General features: G+C 45.1%; 1 protein-coding gene across 50 annotated transcripts in view; it reads left to right on the forward strand.

The window, feature by feature from the left end:
• Positions 1-20,313, forward strand: part of CYRIB (CYFIP related Rac1 interactor B) — a 201,422-nt gene that overhangs the window by 86,771 nt on the left and 94,338 nt on the right. For 8 of the 50 annotated variants that reach the window (XM_078353189.1, XM_035277104.3, XM_035277094.3 and 5 more), the window contains exon 1: positions 17,474-17,676. The exons of the other annotated variants lie outside the window; for them this stretch is intronic. The gene's annotated coding sequence lies outside the window, so the exon portion shown is untranslated. Of the gene's footprint in view, positions 1-17,473; positions 17,677-20,313 lie in introns of those variants that run through there. 50 annotated transcript variants of the gene reach the window in all.

Below are 20,313 nucleotides of genomic sequence, written 5' to 3' on the forward strand. Positions count from 1 at the left end.
GCCATCATTATCATTTACTGGCTGCTAGCTATATGCCAGGCAGTATCCTGGGTGTTTTACAAAGATGATCACTTCTGATTCTCACTGCACTCCATTAGACAATTTTGTAGGTTGTTGGAGAAGGAAAGGAGAGGGTCATATCTTTTTTTCTTGAGACGGAGTTTTGCTCTTGTTGTCCAGGCTGGAGTGCAATGGCGCCATCTTGACTCACTGCAACCTCTGCCTTCTGGGTTCTGGCAATTCTCCTGCCTCAGCCTCCCAAGTAGCTGGGATTACAGGCATGTACCACCATGCCTGGCTAATTTTGTATTTTTTTTAATAGAGATGGGCTTTCTCCATGTTGGTCAGGCTGGTCTCAAACTCCCAACCTCAGGTGATCCGCCTGCCTCAGCTTCCCAAAGTGCTGGGATTACAGGCATGAGCCACCGTGCCTGGCTGAGGGTCATATCTTTCAAACTGATGTCAACCCCAGAGTTGGCTTACCAGATTGTCAGGTGAAAATGAGTAACATGGGGTTGCTGGGCTTACCTTCTTGACCCCAGAGGGACCATTGTGGTCATCCTTAGGGCTGAGATTCAGGGTTTCTTTGTTACCACAGCATAACCTATCCCGTCCTGATGGATGCAGCCATCCTCTTAATAACCACAGTGGATTCAGGCATCAGTGTTCAGAGGGACATTTTGCAACGTGATAAATTGAGGATAGTTTATTTCGGCTTGCGGCTTGGAAAGAGAGAAGAGCGCAGTAAACCAGGCTATTAATCTTGGGTTGGTTGGGTCATCCATCAAAACCACTTTGTATGTGTCTCAAGGAATCATATTTGATAAATTAATAAAATGCTACCTTGTGTTTTGTAGCACTTTTCTCAGCAGAATACACAGTGCTATGCAAACCTCCTACTGTTGTTAGTCTTTTTGATACACCATAGAAGGTTTGTAAGAGGTAAGTAGGGCATTTTACCATAAGGTAAAATGAGGAAGTAAGTTACCTTGAAATGCTTCTCTAACATCTCTATAGATTTCTGAAGTCTGCAGAGATTTCTGAGGGGAGCCTTTACATGTAGGTAGGAGTTTGGCTGGGAAATATGGGAGTGTTGTGAAAAGTGTTTCCAGCAAAGGAACAGCATAGAGAAAGGTGGAACAGCAAGAAACAGTATTTACATGAACTTTGTAATCAGATTAGCATTATGACTGAGAAAGATACCATTCCTTGCTACTATGGCTGATTGGGAAATCTCATAAAGCCTGCATTTCTACTTATTTCTTCATCATGCAGCACATATATCTTTTTTCTTTCTTTCTTGTTTTTTTTTTTTTTTTTTTTTTTGACACGGAGTTCATTCTGTCACCCAGGCTGGAGTGTAGTGATCTTGGCTTACTGCAACCTCCACCTCCCGGGTTCAAGCAATTTTCCTGCCTCAGCCTCCCAAGTAGCTGGGACTACAAGTCTGTGCCACCACGCCTGCCGAATTTTATATTTTTAGTAGAGACTGGGTTTCACTATGTTGGCCAGGCTTGTCTTGAATTCCTGAACTCAAATGTTTTGCCTGCCTTGGTCTCAAAGTGCTGGGATTACAGGTGTGAGCCACTGCACCTGTCTGTAGCACATACATCTTCTAACATTTTTGCAATAGTGGAGGAGATTTGTGTGTTGTGTGTAATGAGGGCCGAATAAGGACACCAATTAATTGACCTACTTTTTTTTTTTTTTTGAGACAGAGTCTCGCTCTGTTGCCAGGCTGGAGTACAGTGGTGCAATCGCGGCTCACTGCAACCTCCGCCTCCCAGGTTCAAGCGATTCTCCTGCCTCAGCCTCCCGAGTAGCTGGGACTACAGGCACGCACCACCATGCCCAGTTAATTTTTGTATTTTTAGTAGAGACGGTGTTTCACCATGTTGGTCGGGATGGTCTCAATCTCTTGACCTTATGGTTCATCTGCCTCAGCCTCCCAAAGTGCTGGGAGAATTATAGGTATGAACCACTGCGCTGAGCCTAATTGACCTACTTTTACCCTGAAAGATTACACCAGATACCATACCAAATGTTGTACACTGCTTATTAGTATAGCTATTGCACAGGACTTTATTGATGCCTCAGTGATATAGAATAATCTTTGGAAATAAAGACAGTATAGACATAAACCCCTGTGATCTTCCCTGGGGTCTAGAGTTCATGACTAGGGGATTGTGCCCTGGACAAGTTCCATAACCACCTGGGCCCTGTATTTTCATAAAAGTGTTAGGTTGAAGGTGAATTCCAAAGTTTCTTCCGTTTCTAAAATTAGTTGATTTCATCCAGAAACTCTGATGCCCAGGCACTTATTAAGTCCAAATGGCCTATTAAATTAAGAAGCTAGGGCAGGTGTGGTGGCTCAAGCATGTAATCCCAGCACTTTGGGAGGCTGAGGTGTGCAGATCACCTGAGATCAGGAGTTCGAGACCAGCCTGGCCAACATGGTAAAACCCTATCTCTACTAAAAATATAAAAATTAGCTGGGCATTGTGCCAGGCACCTGGAATTCCAGCTACTCGGGAGGCTAAGGCAGGAGAATCGCTTGAACCTGGGAGGCAGAGGCTGCAGTGAGCTAAGATTGCACCACTGCACTCCAGCCTGGGTGACAGCGTGAGAGTCTGCCAAAAAAAAAAAAAAAAAATTAAAAATTTAAATAAGTACTGAGATGATAGACATTTTCTCCAAGTCTGTAGATTGAGGTTAGACCAGAGCTTGGGCAAGGTAACATTCTCCCCTTTGCCCTCTTCTGTGAATTACGCATTGGGGAGAGGTATGCATTCTCATTAAACCTGTGTTCCAACATGAAATCGGCACCAGGATTTTAGAGCGGAAGCTTGCTAAACCAGTTACACCTCTTCTTAACTTGGACCATATTGGTTATCTTTACTTCTGTAGCCTCAAAAAGTGACTATGAGAACCTCAGCTCTTTCAGAGTTTTAGTTCATGTTTGACTTTTCCCCATCATTCTGTCTAAATCTCTGTATTTCAAATACTACGTTACACACTAGCGACCTGATCATTTAGGCTAATTCTGGGCAGGGTTAAATCTTACCTCCTTGTCTTGCTTATCTGATTCCCTGGTTCCAGCTCTGTGGCCATGCTAGGGATTCACAGTAGTGTTAAGACAGGCCTGTGCTGATTCAGGCTGGGCCAGTGTCATCTCCTTGACCAGCTACAGCTGTTGAGTTCATGCCTTGTGCAGGCTCCATGCTCTCACTGGGGATACAGTCATGACAAAACTGTGTGGCCGGTACCCTCCCGGAGCTCACAGTGTTCAATAACCATACAATTACAGTGATGGTGTGTGCTGTAAACAAGAAGCAAAGAGGTTGAGAGCACCTGCACAGGGGATCTGACCTGGTTTGCTCAAAACGGTAAATGCATGGCCATGATGAGGAGCCCAGGCAAGCAGTTAGGGGCTGGAGGCATTAAGAGCAGCAAGCGATCTTGAGTACAAGTTGGGACCAGGTGAACGGGTCAAGAGTCAGCTAATGAACAGGTCCCTGTTACTGGATAAAGTGCAGGACAAGTCCTTCATCTCCCTGCTCCGTCTCCCCTGACCTTCCAAAGCTGGAGGGAATGCTTCTAGCCCGTTTATTTTACAGGATGTATTGATACCGTCCATGCCATTTATTTGGCAGTTGTGTGTTGCTTTGTATTGGAGTAAGTAGTATGCCTTTTATCTCCTGGAAGAGAAGTCTGTTTCCTACACTCTGTGTTCCCCTAAGTAGGTGGCCCTAGATGGAATGGTTGATGCATCAACCGCCTAATGAAGATGCCTGTGGCACTTCATTTGGTCTTAGAATGTGGGCCATGGTGAAACCCCATCTCTACTAAAGGTACAGAAAATTAGCCAGGCATAGTAGTGCACGCCTGTAATTCCAACTACTCAGGAGGCTGAGGCAGAAGAATCACTTGAACCCGGGAGGCGGAGGATGCAGTGAGCTGAGATCACATCATTGCACTCCAGCCTGGGTAACAGGGTGAGAGTCCATCTCAAAAAAAAAAAAAGAATGTGGGCCTTGTTCATTTTGCCTTCAAAGCAGCAGATCAACAGAAGGTTGAGAATGGAGGAGAATGGTAACACGAATCAGTTCCAAGTGTTCCTTTGTGCTGAAATTTACCAGTGCTTCTGTGGATTGAGCCAATTAATGGGGGAAATTCTGCCAACCTAGGAATAGTTTAATAGATACTAGCTTGTAATTAAAAGTTCAAGGCAAATTGTCTTCCCTTTATCTGCATATTACCTACTTTTCCTTCTGCCTGTGTGATTCTATTTCCATTAATAGAGTAACTACCAGCCATGAGTCTTCTGTTTGCTTTCGCCCCTCCTGTGTTTCCTCATTTTCTCTGTCAGGTTTCTCCTTCGATCGGTTCTGCTTCCTTTTCTTTTCCATTTTCTCCTGTCCACACTCTTCCTTTTGTAAATGCCATATTTTTGGACAAATAAAATGGTTCAAAACATTAAAGGAAAATTAAAAAGGATATGATTTCATTCCCACATTCATCCTGTTATCATTGAGTTTTAACTTCTCTGACCCTTTCTACCATTCCCCATAGGGGTACATATTTTATATTAATTATGTACATAATTTTGCATTCTATTATATATGTAACTTTATTACATATTTATCTACCTATGTATACATGTAATATACATAATTATAAATGTAATTTAGCATTTTATAATATATGTAGTTTTGTACTTTTTTTTTGAGATGGAGTCTTGCTCTGTTGTCAGGCTGGAGTGCAATGGCGCGACTTCAGCTCACTGCAACCTCCGCCTCCTGGGTTCCAGCGTTTCCCCTGCCTCAGCCTCCCTAATAGCTGGGACTACAGGCGCGCACCACCAGGCCTGGCTAATTTTTTTTTTTTTTTTTCGTGTTTTTGGTAAAGACGGGGTTTCACTCTGTTGGCCAGGATGGTCTTAATCTCCTGACCTCATGATCTACCCGCCTTGACCTCCCAACGTGCTGGGATTACAAGGTGTGAGCCACTATGCCGGGCCTGATATATGTAGTTTTATATTTTGTTCTTTTAACTTAATATTCACATTTTAAAAATCAACAAATGCTAACTGAGCTCCTGGTATATACCAGACATTGTTCTAGGGGCTGGGTACGCATTAGTGGACAGACCAGCCATAAACTCCTGCTGTCATGGGCTTAGGTCTAGTTCATGGAGAAAGACAATAAACATAATACCAACGATGTTAGGAGGTGACAAGTGTTATGGAAACAAAGAGTAGGGTTAAAGAAGACTGGGAATGTTAATTTATAAAATAGTTTCTTGTGTTTCTACCATTTTCTTTTTTTTTTTTAAAGATGGGGTTTCACCATGTTGGTCAGGCTGGTCTTGAACTCCCGACCTCAGGTGATTTTCCCACCTTGGCCTCCAAAGTGCTTGGATTACAAGCATGAGCCACCATGCCAGGCCTGTTTCTACCATTTTCTTATGTACTCAGTTATATGTTGTCTTTGATGATGATGGATTTTAATTCACTGAGACCCTCAGGACTAAATAGCTTTATTTATTTATTTATTTTCTAGACAGAGTCTTGCCCTGTCGCCCAGGCTGGAGTGCAGTAGCACAATCTCGGCTCACTGCAACTTCTGCCTCCCAGGCTCAAGATTCTCCCACCTCAGCCTCCAGTGATTCTCCTGCCCCAGCCTCCAGAGTAACTGGGACTACAGGCACGTGCCACCATGCCCAGCTAATTTTTGTGTTTTTAGCAGAGACGGGGTTTTGCCATGTTGGCCAGGCTGGTCTCAAGCTTCTGGCCTCAAGTGATCTGCCTGCCTTGCCTCCCAGAGTGCTGGGATTATAGGCGTGAGCCACCGCGCCGGGCCAGGACTATATAACTTTAAATCACGAGAGGACATATGAGTCCTTGAGAGCAAACCCTTTGTTTCTGAGGTGAGAGAACAGGGCCAGAGAAAAGAAATGACTTGCCCAAAATCAGCCTGCCCCCAAGTAGCAAAGCAAGGACTTACATTTTAATTAAAGTGATTTGCATTAATTCTAAAGATGGTTCTTTCAGAATCCTACTATGCCATTTCCCTAGAGTGGGAAATTTAATTTGTGTCTGGTTTTTATTACAAATAATGCTGCAGCTTTATTAAATAGCATCTTAATGAAAGCAAGTCTATTAATAAAAGCCATAATAAATAATAGAAAATGCTAATACTTATTGTGCTCTTAAATTTTCTGTTCCCTGTGCTAAGCACTTTACATGAAATAATTTACATCTGACAATGAGTACCATTCGTTTCTTCATTTTTTCTTTCTTTTTTTGAGACAGAGTTTTGCTCTCGTCACCCATGCTGGTGCAGTGGTGTGATGTCTTCTCACTGCAACCTCCACCTCCCGGGTTCAAAAGATTCTCCTGTCTCAGCCTCCCAAGCAGCTGGGATTATAGGCACACGCTACCATGCCCAGCTAATTTTTGTATTTTTGTAGAGACGGGGGTTTTGCCATGTTGGCCAGGCTGGTCTCCAACTCCTGACCTCAGGTGATCCACCTCCTGCTTGGCCCTCCAAAGTGCTGGGATTACGGGCGTGAGCCACCATGCCCAGACACTTTCTTCATTTTATAGATGAGAAAATGAAGGGATTAAAACTCAAGATTGACCAAGCCCAGGGTCTGACGGTCAGCTTCTATGATATACAACTTTACGTGTGTGAATAGTAAAACAACAACTTTCGACAAAAAATCCCCCAAACTCTCAAATTAAAAAAAAAAAAAGCAAATGTCAAAAGCCAAGATAATCAGGTACATGCATTTATTTAAAACTTTACCAGCCAGGCACAGTGGCTCACGCCTGTAATCCCAACACTTTGGGAGGCTGAGGTGGGCAGATCATGAGGTTAGGAGATCGAGTCCATCCTGGCTAACGCGGTGAAACCCCGTCTGTATTAAAAATGCAAAAAATTCGTCAGGTGTGGTGGCATGTGTCTGTAGTCCCAGTTACTCAGGAAGCTGAGGCAGGAGAATCCCTTTAACCTGGAAGATGGAGGTTGCAGTGAGCCAAGATCGCACCAATGTACTCCGGCCTGGGCAACAGAGTGAGACTCCATCCTCCCCCCCCAAAAAAGTTTACCAAATATTTAAGTTTTACCAATCTTTTACAGATTATGTTTCATATGTAATTATTGCTTTCTATAACCAAAGACTGTTCAAATTGGCAGTTTCCTAAGTTCTACTTATTATTGTAGTCAATGCTCACGATTGACAGCAATTGTTAAAGTAGGTGATAATTGTGCCTGTTTTATAGATGAGTAGTATAGTATTTCAAGGGGAGCTTGACACTGCGGGATTTGGTTAATGTTTACAGAAAGGAAAAAGGGATGGGGAAGCAAGGCCGTTGGAATGATTTATGCACAGCAGGCAGCTAAGACTTGGGTGAGAATCCTGGTTCACGGCCTAGTAGGTGTGTGACCTATGGCAAAATACTTGAACTGTTTGTCCCTCTGTTTTCTCATCTGAAAACAGGGAGGTAGTAAGTCTCTTTTATAATGTTGTAAGGATTGCATTATAAATGGGTAGAAATCACTTTCTATAACACTGGCAGAAACTAAGCAATTGATCAGAAGTATTGGCGGTAAAAGTTTCTTCTGTCATTATATTTCCAATTAAATTCTTTTGTTTTTCTTCTAATGACAGTGTTTCTGTAAAACACACAACAAATCTTATTTTAACAGCATTGATAAATTATTATACTTTATCAATCTTTTAAAATGTCATTGATAAATTAATGACTCTGGACACAATTAAGAATTCTTTTTCTTTTCCTTTCAGACAGGGTCTGACCCAGTCACCCAGGCTGGAGTGCAATAGTGCAATCGCGACCCACGGCATTCTTGACCTCGTGGGCCAAAACAATCATTCTGCCTCAGTCTCCCAAGCAAATGAGACCACAGGCTCACACCACCATGCTCGGCTAATTTTCCTTTGTTTTAAAATTTTTTTCTACAGACAGGGTCTCTTCATGTTGCCCAGGCTGGTCTCAAGCAATCCTCCCACCTTAGCCTCCCAAAGTCCTGGGATTACAGGCGTGACCCACTGCACCTGGCTGGAATTCTCTTTTTCTATAAGCAAAGATTTCATCTAATTCTGATGGTGTGCTATGTAAGGTGGGTAGAATAGCAGAGATTCACTAACCTCTCTTGAGTTTTGGGGTCACAGTAGGATGAAGCTCAGAAATGAATGGCCTACCCAGCCATTTTTCTTCCTTCCGTTCCTCTGGAGCCATCTGTGATTTTGTGGCATCTTGTCCCTTCCTTCAGGTGATGCCCTCCTGCACCTGTGCCTTTTCCTGATGGGAGGCATGGGATTGTCAGAACTAAATATGTCAAGTGAGTGGTACTTCGTGCTGCTGAACCACACCATGGGCCGAAAGAAGTATTCATGGAAGGGGTGGCACTTTCTGAGCATACCCTCTTGGAGTTTTTTTTTATTTTTTGCAGCCAGTGAGTCTGTAAATGGAGCCATGGGCTTGGTCTGAAAACTGCTTACAGTATCAGTGAGCATGGGGGAACAGCCTCCCCCTTGGGAAAAAAACCTCTCCTTGAGGGTAGGGCTTGGGAAGAAGTGAAGGCGTGCAGAAAATCTTTTCCTCTTCTCCCTATTGAAATCTTGGCAAGAAAGCACACTCTTCATTTCTGTTTCTTATATCAGCAGCAGATTCCCAATTTGAACTTGAAGGCATCGTCCTTGCTTCGTCATACGTCAGCTTTTCCGGCTGCAAACAATTTTGCTTTTCTAGTTGATGAGGACTCTAATAACTCCAGGTGGTGAATGGGCGGTGGGAAATGCAGTTCTGTAGAAATACAGCTTGAAAGCAATACAAACAGAGAGGGAAAAAATGGGAAGCTTGGCAAGGGGGAAATGCTGGAATAAAGCATTTTACCTTTATTGAAATTGAAGAGACCTCCCCTCAGCTGAATTCCAGATTCATTCAATACTTCATGGTTTAGCTGCACAGTGGAGTATTATATAGTCTTTAATAGTGATGTGGCTGAAGTTCCTTTGTTAAGGAAGGTTGATAAAGATACACTATGAGATGAAAGACAGCAGATGACAATTCACTAAATGAACCATTTTAATAAAAATATGTGCTGTCTATATATAGATATAGACAGGAAAAACATTTGGAAGGGTGTCCACATGGTGTGGGTGGTTGGATCATGGGTGTTTATATTTTCTTTCATTTGCTCATATGTATTTTCACATTTTTTGCTGCCATCAACATGTATTACTCAGATATTCAGGGTGAATAGTGCATTGGGCACCTCATTTACTGCTCAGATCCTCCCTTTTTTTAAAAATCCATTTTTTCAGCATATTTAGGGAGGCTCTCCTAGGGGCTGGGGACTGTGGCAGGAACTGCAGTGGGCACAGTGATAGCTTCATCTCTGCTGTCACAGCTGACATTGTAATGAGAGGTGGTTTTTGTTTGTCTGTATGGGGTTTTTTTAGTTAAAACTTTTTTTTTTTTTTTTTTTTGAGATGGAGACTCACTCTGTCGCCCAGGCTGGAGTGCAGTGGCACCATCTTGGCTCACTGCAGTCTCTGCTTCCTGGGTTCAAGCTATTTTTCTACCTTAGCCTCCTGAGTAGCTAAAACTACAGGCGTGTGCCACCACGCCTGGCCAGCCTGGTCTTGAACTCCTGACCTTGTGATCTGCCCACACTGGCCTCCCAGAGTGCTAGGATTACAAGTGTGAACCACTGCACCCAGCCAGTTAAAACATTTTTAAGCTCAACATTTAAAATAATTAGAGGCTGGGCGCAGTGGCTGATACCTGTAATCCCAACACTTTGGGAAGGCAGGAGAATCATTTGAAGTCAGGAGTTTGAGATCAGCTTGGCCAACATGGTGAAACCCCATCTCTACTAAAAATATGAAAAAATTAGTTGGGCATGGTGGTGTGTGCCTCTAGTTCCAGCTACTCAGGAGGCTGAGGCAGGAGCATCGCTCTTGAACCTGGGAGGCAGAGGTTTCAGTGAGCCGAGATTGCACCACTGAATGCCAGCCTGGGTGACACAGCAAGATTCCATCTCAAAAAAAAAAATACAAAAAAATTAAAAGAATTAGAGTTTGTGATAAGCGCTGTGAAGGAAAAACGCCAGTGACATGTTAGGGAATGAGTGAAGGTAGGTGGGGTTCACCTTTGGAACGGTGATGGGGAGATCGCTTTGTTTTTTTTTGAGACGGAGTTTCGCTGTTGTTACCCAGGCTGGAGTGCAATGGCACGATCTCGGCTCACCGCAAGCTCCGCCTCCTGGGTTCAGGCAATTCTCCTGCCTCAGCCTCCTGAGTAGCTGGGATTACAGGCACGTGCCACCATGCCCAGCTAATTTTTTGTATTTTTAGTAGAGACGGGGTTTCACCATGTTGATGAGGATGGTCTCGATCTCTTGACCTCGTGATCCACCTGCCTCGGCCTCCCAAAGTGCTGGGATTACAGGCTTGAGCCACTGCGCCTGGCCTGGGGGGACCGCTTTGAACCTGAAGGCAGAGAAACACCTAAATGAAGAGACTGGAAAGCTACTCAAGGTACATAAAGAATAGCCAGTGTGAGGCTGTGGGACCCTTTTTCCTTCCTGCAGACCACCTGAAGGGCTGGGGAAATGAGACTTGGAGTTGCTCCACTTGTCAGAAATACATTAGGTTTGCAAACGTATTGGAGGCTCATAGATAAACCTTATAAGTTGGGAAATAGAGCCCTAAGGACAGCTTTATGGCTCCTGTGAGATTGGTTAATGTTTGCTAAATAACAGGAAGGTGTCGGTTTGATTGGCTGCCTTCTTATTTGGGTTCTTTTTGAATAGTGGCTCTGATGTCACTTTCCATGCGGAATGAATTTCTAGCCCTTCCCAGGGGATTCTCAGGCCTCTGTCCCCTGTCCTCTTCCCCTTTCTTCGTTAAATAGTCATCCAGTCCTCATCCCTAAGGCAACACTGCGGTCCCTGACTACAGCAGAAATGTTTGGAAGCTGTATGTTCCCTCAAGGATTCAGTGTTCATTCATCCTGTGAAAAGAAAGAGAATTAGTTGATAGAACTCCCTCCATGTTCAGTTGAGGAGTGAGACTATATACAGAGGCAACAAAAACTCTGCTCTAGGTGCTTAAGCATATTGAAGGATGTATTTGAGTGAAAGCTGGCAGCAAAATATAGAGTCTTCCCTAAAGACAACTGGGCAATAACAAATCAGGAACCAAAAACACGTTCAGATCCTTTGACCCAGTAATTACGATCCAGGGAACTCATGCTGAGGTCAGACCTTTTTAAAGGGAAAAATAAAACAAAACATCTCTAGCAGCAGCAACAGTCAATAATGACGTGTTTTGGAGCTTTGAAAGTATTTTCTTATACAGTCTTTATGAGAGCTTCCCAACATTCTGTGAAGTAGATACTCTTATCCCCATTTCACAGATAAGAAGTGAAGATCAAGTGGGTGGTCCTAGTTCACTCTGGAAGATTCAGGCTCTGAGCTCCAGCTCCTGAATGGTTACCCAGTGGGTTTGGTCAGAAACTCAAGGTACAGCTGGGCGCAGTGGCTCTTACCTGTATTCTCAGCACTTTGGGAATCACCTGAGGTCAGGTGGCCAAGGCAGGCAGATCACCTGAGGTCAGGAGTTTAAGACCAACCTGGCCAACATGGAAAACCCCATCTCAATTAAAAATACAAAAATTGTGCCGGGTGCAGTGGCATGCCGGTAATCCCAGCACTTTGGGAGGCCGAGGCGGGTGGATCACGAGGTCAAGAGATCGAGACCATCCTGGTCAACATGGTGAAACCCCATCTCTACTAAAAATACAAAAAATTAGCTGGGCACGGTGGCACGTGCCTGTAATCCCAGCTACTCAGGAGGCTGAGGCAGGAGAATTGCCTGAACCCAGGAAGCGGAGGTTGCGGTGAGCTGAGGTCACGCCATTGCACTCCAGCCTGGGTAACAAGAGCGAAACTCCATCTCAAAAAAAGAAAAATACAAAAATTAGCCAGGTGTGGTGGCACATGCCTGTAATCCCAGCTACTCAGGAGGCTGAGGCAGGAGAATCACTTGAACTGGGAGGTGGAGGTTGCAGTGAGTGGAGATCGCGTCACAGCCCTCCAGCCTGGGGCGACAGAGCAAGACTGTCTCAAAAAAATAAATAAATACAAATAGAAAAAAAGAAACTCAAGATACAGTGGTGGGAGTCAAAAAAGTGTAAGGAGAAAACCAAGACTGATAACAGTTATTGAGCTTAGTCTGTACCTGGTTCAGTTCCCAGCATTTTACAAGTTTTTTTCTGAGTTAACACTACAACAAACTTGTGGGGGAAACTGAGGCTTTCAGATGTTGAATAACTTGTGTAGGTTGTAGAGCAGGTTTCAAGCCTAATCAGGTTACATCCAGAGCGTAGAGGTGGAGTCAGCTTTGCCATGTTGCTTTCTGCATTTACAAGAATGCTTTGTAGAGGGAGTGAATACATGACAAATGAATGAACACATGAATTAGGGAGGTTAGGACATGAGAACCAGCTTGTGTGGAGAATCAGACCTCAGGCTCCCTGTGGATGACAGGTTCTTTTCCATAGCTGTGCATTTTCTACATGCAATACAGCAGTGCAGTTGTCCAGGCCTCTCCCAGGAGAGTTGGAGCTGTCCTGGCCCTCGAGGCCACACTTCTCCAGCACCTTTTGCCTAAAGTCTCTTTTTCCCTAAAGGCTTAACTCATCCCTTGCCAAATACCCAAAGCCGAATCAGTCTCAGGGGTAAGCCAGGCATGTAGGGTGTGGACCTTTAGCAACTGAAGGAAACTGAGCTATTTCAGCATGATGAAATACTCTGCAGTCATTAAAGTGACAGATTTGACTGTGTAGAAATATGAAAAAGTATTAGGAAAGAGTTACACATATCTGAAGATACCAGTGAAAGCAATGTGCATTTATTTGTTTATTATTATGTTTTTTTTTTTGAGATGGAGTCTCACTCTATTGCCCAGGCTGGAGTGTGGTGGTGGGATCTTGGCTCACTGAAATCTCTGCCTCCTGGGCTCAAGCGATTCTCGTGCCTCAGCCTCATAAGTAGCTGGGAATACAAGCATGTGCCATCACGCCTGGCTAATTTTTGTATTTTTAGTAGAGACAGGGTTTCACTATGTTGGCCAGGCTGATATCGAACTCCTGGCCTCAAGTGATCGGTCTGCATCAGCCTCCCAAACTGTTGGGATTAGAGGTGTGAGCAACCGTGCCTGGCTGAAAGCAATGTGCATTTACATGGATGAAGATTGGAAGAGAAGAGGAATGAAAATTGTGTAAAAGTATTGGGATCAGATGGTGTCACCGTCCAGTTTGTCTAAGCCAGGAGCCTCTGGGTCATCCTGACAACCCCACTCTTCTCTTCCCCCAGATTGAACTTGCAGATTCTGCACCCGTTGTCTGTTTTTCATCCTCACTACCAGTTTCCTCCAGCAGACTCTCCTTATCTCTCCTGGACCCCACAGCAGCCTCTTAACTGGTTTGCTGGTCCTCTGTTCTCTGTACCACTGTAGCCCATATTGGACTCTGTGGTCAGAGTGATCCTCATATAACACATGTCTGATTATGTGTCTCCCTTGGTTAGAAGCTTCTCTTTAGAAGGCAAGTTCAAATTTCTAACATGGTGTATGATGTCTTTTACAATCTCAGTGTGTCACAGCACCCCCACTATCCTCCCCAACCTTTGGCCCTCTGTGTTTTCTTCTTGGTCTTTTCCCCTTAGCTTCAAGACCAAGCCCAGAGGTCCCCTGCCCCCGGCTTTTTTTTTTTTTTTTTTTAGATGGAGTCTCACTCTCACTCAGGCTGGAGTACAGTGGTGTGATCTCGGCTTACTGCAACCTCCGCCTCTTGGGTTCAAGTAATTCTCTTGCCTCAGTCTCCCGAGTAGTTGGGATTACAGAGGCACGTACCACCACATTCAGTTAATTTCCTTTTTCTTCTTTTTTAAGTCGAGATGGGGTTTCACCATGTTGGTCAGGCTTGTCTCAAACTCCTGACCCCAAGTGATCTGCCTGCCTTGACCTCCCAAAATACTGGGATTATAGGTGTGAGCCACTGTGCCTGGCCAAAGGTCCCATTCTTTGTGAAGCCTTCACAGCTGTCCCAGGGAAAGTTGGTTCCTCTACCCTTCTAAATTACGAGTCATGCTATGTTTTAAGTGCAAGGTTACAGCTGTCCTTTCACTAAACTCAGCCCCTCTGGAGCAGGGACTTGGTGTCTTACTCTCCTACTTCCCAGACCTTCAGCCAGATGCCCACGACTCAGTAAGGGGGCAAAAATGTGTATTGATTGAATGGATCAATGATCGAATAAAAGCATTTATTTTCTTTTTTTTTTGAGACGAAGTTTCACTGTTGTTACCCAGGCTGGAGTGCAATGGCACGAACTCGGCTCACTGCAACCTCCGCCTCCTGGGTTCAGGCAATTCTCCTGCCTCAGCCTCCTGAGTAGCTGGGCTTACAGGCATGCACCACCATGCCCAGCTAATTTTTTGTATTTTTAGTAGAGACGGGGTTTCACCATGTTGACCAGGATGGTCTCGATCTCTTGACCTCGTGATCCACCCACCTCGGCCTCCCAAAGTGCTGGGATTATAGGTGTAAGCCACCTCACTGGCCAAAGCATTTATTTTCTATAGTGTTTTAAAACTGATTTGATAATAAATAAGAATTTCTAAGAAAATAGCACTGAAAGAAAGACATGGGACCTTCTGAGATGTAAGAAAATAGACAGAGACAGCCAGGCGTGGTGGCTCACGCCTATAATCCCAGCACTTTTGGAGGCCGAGGCAGGTGGATCACGAGGTCAAGAGTTCGAGACCATCCTGGTCATCAAGATGAAACCCCATCTCTACTAAAATACAAAAATTAGCTGGGCATGGTGGTGCGCGCCTGTAGTCCCAGCTACTTGGGAGGCTGAGGCAGGAGAATTGTTTGAACCCAGGAGGCAGAGGTTGCGGTGAGCCGAGATTGTGCCATTGCACTCCAGTCTGGGTAACAACAGCAAAACTCCATCTCAAAAAAAGAAAAGAAAATAGAGACAATGCGGTGTAGATGGAGAAACACAGAAAGTATGGACAGGGTTTCACCATGTTGGCCTGGTTGATCTCGAACTCCTGACCTCAGGTGGTCCACCTGCCTTGGCCTCCAAAGTGTTGGGATTATGGGCGTGAGCCACCACCACGCCTGGTCCGGTATTTTATTATTATCACTCCTCAGTGGATTGTTTTCTTTGCTGGACTGTAAGCTCCCTAGGCCAGCGTCATGTCTGTATTGCTCTCCATAAATAAAATTAGGATCAGTGGGCTAGGCGCGGTGGCTCCCACTTGTAATTCCACCACTTTGGGAGCCTGAGGTGGGTGGATCACGAGGTCAGGAATTTGAGACCATCCTGGCTAACACAGTGAAACCCCATCTCTACTAAAAATACAAAAACTAGCTGGGCATGGTGACAGGCACCTGTAATGCGAGCTACTCAGGAGGCTGAAGCAGGAGAATCACTTGAACCCGGGAGGCGGAGGATGCAGTGAGCTGAGATCCCGCCACTGCACTCCAGCCTGGGCGACAGAGCTAGACTCCATCTCAAAACAAACAAAAATTAGGATCAGTGGATGAAAATTGTTGTGCATCATATTTTTGCTTACTGTAAAATAGGTTCCTCACAGTCAGAGGCTGATAATTGCATTAAAGAGCTCCCTATAATTGGAGATATTAGAGCTGAACTGGATATTCACATGTTGAAGATACTATGAAAGATCTCTGCTTTTGGTGGGACATTAGGTTAGAGGTGTATGGTTACTAAGAGCTCATATCTAAGGGACTGTGAACATGTATGAACTCTTCCTCTGGTTCACATGGAGCACAGTGGTCTATCTGGACCCAGGTTTTCTGAGATTGGATGTTAGTATGTCAGCCGAACGGACCAAGGTTCTTGGATTATAAGAACTTTTCTATCAGCATCGACATTTGCAAAATATCATCTCCAGTTTAACTGAAATTGACGAAAATTTTAATAGATACAATATAGAACCTTTGAATCCTCCTGAAGTATAATTAAGGTAAAAGTCTGAGGCCCAGGAATGTTGCCTTTAGTGTTTGCCTTGAAAAAGCCACTTAATCTCTCCATGACTCAACACGTTTCTAAGTAATATGCCTACCATGTAACATACCATTTGGTCTCTACATAACTCAAGAGGAAGACAAAAAGACTAAGGTAAGGCCTGCCCTTCTGTGTTTTGTAGCAAGGAGTGATTTCTTGGCCCCATACAGTAAGGCGCAGATAGTTCCTGGGACCTTAGCACTTTGACTAGAGCTTCGTTCATAATCAGGATTTCATGGATGACTCCCTGGTTGCATGAAATTCCTGAAATTTTATGCAAATGTGAGTGCATGTATGTATTTTTCCGGGGAGGGGGTGGGGGAAGGCCCTACTTTTGTGGGATTTCAGTTCTGCCTGTGACCCCAAAATGCTTATTTATAATCATTCACCTCCATCTTAGTGATCTACCCAGCTTTCAAGCTGAAAATAACCCTGGGAGAAGTAACATTGTCATCTTTTCCCCCTTAGTGTTAATGAAAAAAATCAGCTTTGTAACAGGATTAGGACAAGCTAGCTAGATGGGATGTTCTGTTTTTGTCTGTAAAGGGGAAGGGATCAGTTGTGTTCAAAGAGTGAAAGGGGAATTAGGGAAATAATTAAGAGGCTGCGCCCTCTGTCACATCCAAGTTTCTACCCACCAGTTATTTTTGCCCAGTGTCGGTCCCAGAATAGGGGTCTGATTTATCTGAGAGTGCTGTAAGTGGCGTCTGATTGTTGTTCTCAGAATCATCATTTTTCACCTCCCAAGGGCGTCTCCGCGATACCATCGCAGGCGGTAACGGTGCAGTCTCCTGGCGCTGGGCGCCTGCCAGGCACACGTGCGGCGCCGGGAACGCGGGCGCGGCTCAGTACCCGACCGGAGGGGGAAAGGCGCGCCCTGCAGCCCAGCGGTTCCAGCCGTGGAGGGACTGTGGCAACTTCTCAGGGTTCAGCAACAAGTCCCGAGGTCCAGTTCTCGCCATTCCCAAGCTCGCTAACATGAGGCAGGTCACTGCCACCTCTGAACCTCCGTTTCCCATCAGGAAGGGTGGAAGACCCAACTCACTCAGAAGTTATCTCGGCGCGAAGGTGCTACCCCTTTAAGGAGGCCGGAGGGTACAAGGGGTTGGTCACGCCTCCTTCCTCCGCAAGCGGCGCCCGCCGACCACCTGTCTCCGGCTTCGCCCCGCCCCTTCGGGAGGGGCGGGAAGGAGGGGCGGAAAAGATAGGCTAAGGATTTACCTTGCGGGGCGGGCGTACAGCGCATGCGCACGGCCCGACAGGTCCGCGGCGCCCTCACTTCCTGGCATTCCCCCCTCCCCCTCCTCGCCGTTACCCTGTACATCCGGGTCACTTGCCCTCCCCGCTCGGAGCCGTCTCCGCTGCCGCCTGGCTCATCGCGGCTCCGCTACAGGGGCAGGTGCTGAGGGGCTCCCGGTCCGGCTGCTGCCGCTCCCCCGCTCCGGACCCGGGGCTCCCCCTAGCGCCGCTGAGGAGCCGCCTCTGCGGCTCGAGGAGGGCGGAGAAGCGGGGCTGAGAGCGCCTGGAGGCTCGAGCGGAGGGTGAGTGATTGGTTTTTGCCATTTTCTCCTCTTCCCTCATTCCTCGCTTTCCTGATCCGCGACCCCATTTTGACGAAGAGGCGGGTGCTGCGGGGCCCGCGCTGGCGCGGGGCTTCCTGCTTCTCCGGCGCGCTGGGCCCGCCCCCGGCCCCGCGGCGCCCCTGGCCCGCTTCCTCCCTGGCCCGCGGCTCCGGCCTGCCCCCGGCGCTCATTCATTCGTGTCTTCCTTTCTTCCGCCCCCTTCCTTCCACTGGCACCTCCACGCGCGCTCGCCGCCCCCTCCCACCCCAGATCCTGCGGCGGCCTGTGACCTTTGGCTCCCCGGCTCGTCCCCTCCCTCGTCCACATTGTCGCCCCACCCGGACTCCCACCACTCCTTCCTCCTCGCGGCCGCTTTTCCTCCTCCTCACCCCTGTTCCTGTCCCCAGCTCCACACCTCCTTCTCCCCCGGGCTTCGCCACGCCCCGCGTCAACAGCCAGCCCTCCTGGTCCCTGGTGTTGAAGTTGGTGTCTTCATCGCTCCCCATCACTTCGCCTTCCACCTGCGCGGCTAGACCTTCCAACTTAGATACTGCGTTGTCCTTTTAATTAATGCTCAGCGTTTAAAGTCCAGATTCTCAGTTTTAGGGTGTGGTCTTAGTGTGTTTCCAAAACACACAATTTCTACTATAATTACCCAAATGTATGACTGTCACACTCTAGTGGAAGTGGCAGTTGCTGTGTGTGTGTGAACCTCATGGCTATTTTGGGCTGTACTGAATACCTTTTTTTTTTTTTTCCTGGAAGACTTCTATGATGGCTTAATTTCCTCAGAGTGTGAAATTTGGCAGAAGATTGTTATTCTTTCTGCTCCTCTGGATTCCTCCTCACTTTGTCCCTTGACTGATCTACAACATTACCTGTTAATACATTGCTGTAGGAATGTTTGTTGGTGAGACTTTCTTGTCTCATCTGTCAATAACATTTTTTGACAACGTTCGCCCTGTGTGCAGAATACTGATGCCCGAATACTTGCAGTACCACAAAGTGCCATTCTGAATGAGACAAAGGTTTTTGAAATTTGCTCACACTTTTTTTTCCCTACTTCTTTGTAAGTTTATTGAGTTTGCCACCTTTTTACTCTTTAATTTCTATGTGAAAAATGTGGTCAATCAATTTTGTGTTTTTTTTAAGTCTTAGGGGTTGGGAGATTGGCGTTCAAGAGGAGTGTTTTATATAGCGAAAGGAATTTCAGTCGCTGGGGTGTTTGGTAACTTACTCTTGCAAATCATTTAAGGCTAATATTCCTCAAGAAAAACCATGATCCTTTTAATTCTTTAATTGTATTTAATAATAGAAACAGAAGCTTTGCGTCTAGAACTGCTTGATAACTGAGGCTTATTGGATAGCCTGTTTGTAAAGTGTTGCAGTTAACTGAAACTCCCTAATCAGCATTCATAGAATGAAATGACAGCACTTTTTTTTTTCATGTGACTTTCATAGCCCATAATAACGAACTCCAAGAGAGGTTCTCAGTCCTGAAGCACACCTAGCTGCATGTCATTATGATGATGCTATTGCTGTCGGTATTTGTGTTAGCATTTCCTAACAGCCTTCGTTTTTGGGGAGGTGGCTGTTAAAAAGGTACTTGGCCGTTTGTCCCTGCTTAGGTTTTAGATAACCACTTCAGCAGTAAGATTTCTTAACTCGGTGGGGGGGGGAGGGGGGAAGAGGGAGGGAGGGAGGGAGGATATGAATGAATGTGTATTTGCAAAACAGTTTTGCTAGATAATAATCTTTAAAATCTCTTTAAAACTAATAGTGATATAGCTGTTTGTAAGAAAACTCTTGCTTTGTAAAATGTTCTAGGATATGTAGTATGAATTCTAGATTGTATAATTGGATAGAAGCTAGATTTTTCTCTCCCATGAAAGTGGTTGGTTGATCAGAGGGAGGAGTGGTTAGTAAGTTATAATTATAGTTGCCCCAGAAAAAAATAATAACTTCAGATGTTGAGTAAAACTAAGTGAATGCAGTTTATTTTTGATTGCTGTTTAACTTAATAGAACTTAAAATTCATTTCTCTGAACGTTCCAGGAATAAACAGGTTTTAAAAATTTACAGGTAAAATTAGTGCCCTGCTTGGAATTATTTCACTCATATTTGAAATGGTCATTTGTCTTTACATAGTAAATAACATTTGATGGAGAAGAATAGAGGGGTGCCTATTCTACTTCTAGTCTCTGTGGGGGAAAATACTGGATTGTCCTTTACATGAGGTCACTTAACTCTAAGTATTAATGCATTCAACTGTAAGAACTTACACTTTTCTCTTACATTGTTTAAGGAAAACAAGACTGTATTAGTTGGAATAATGTAGTGGCATATGTCTTCTTGGTTTTGGTCTCTTCTGTAACTACACCAGAGTTTAGCACAGTGCCTGCCTGGTGCATGGTGGATACTCAGTAATTAGGTTTTGAACAATTGAGTGAATGGCAAGGTCAAAGAGTCTTAGATTCTAACAGCATTTTGTAATTATGTGACAAAAGTTTTTGAAAAAGATGTTGATTGCTCTGAGCTGTAGTTTTTTCAAGTATCTTGTTTGAAGACTGCTGTATTGGGTTAAGTTGCTTTGAAATCTTTGGGGGAGGAAGTATA

The sequence above is a fragment of the Callithrix jacchus genome, chromosome 16 (genome assembly GCF_049354715.1).
Source record: "Callithrix jacchus isolate 240 chromosome 16, calJac240_pri, whole genome shotgun sequence".
NCBI classification, from domain to species: Eukaryota; Metazoa; Chordata; class Mammalia; order Primates; family Cebidae; genus Callithrix; species Callithrix jacchus.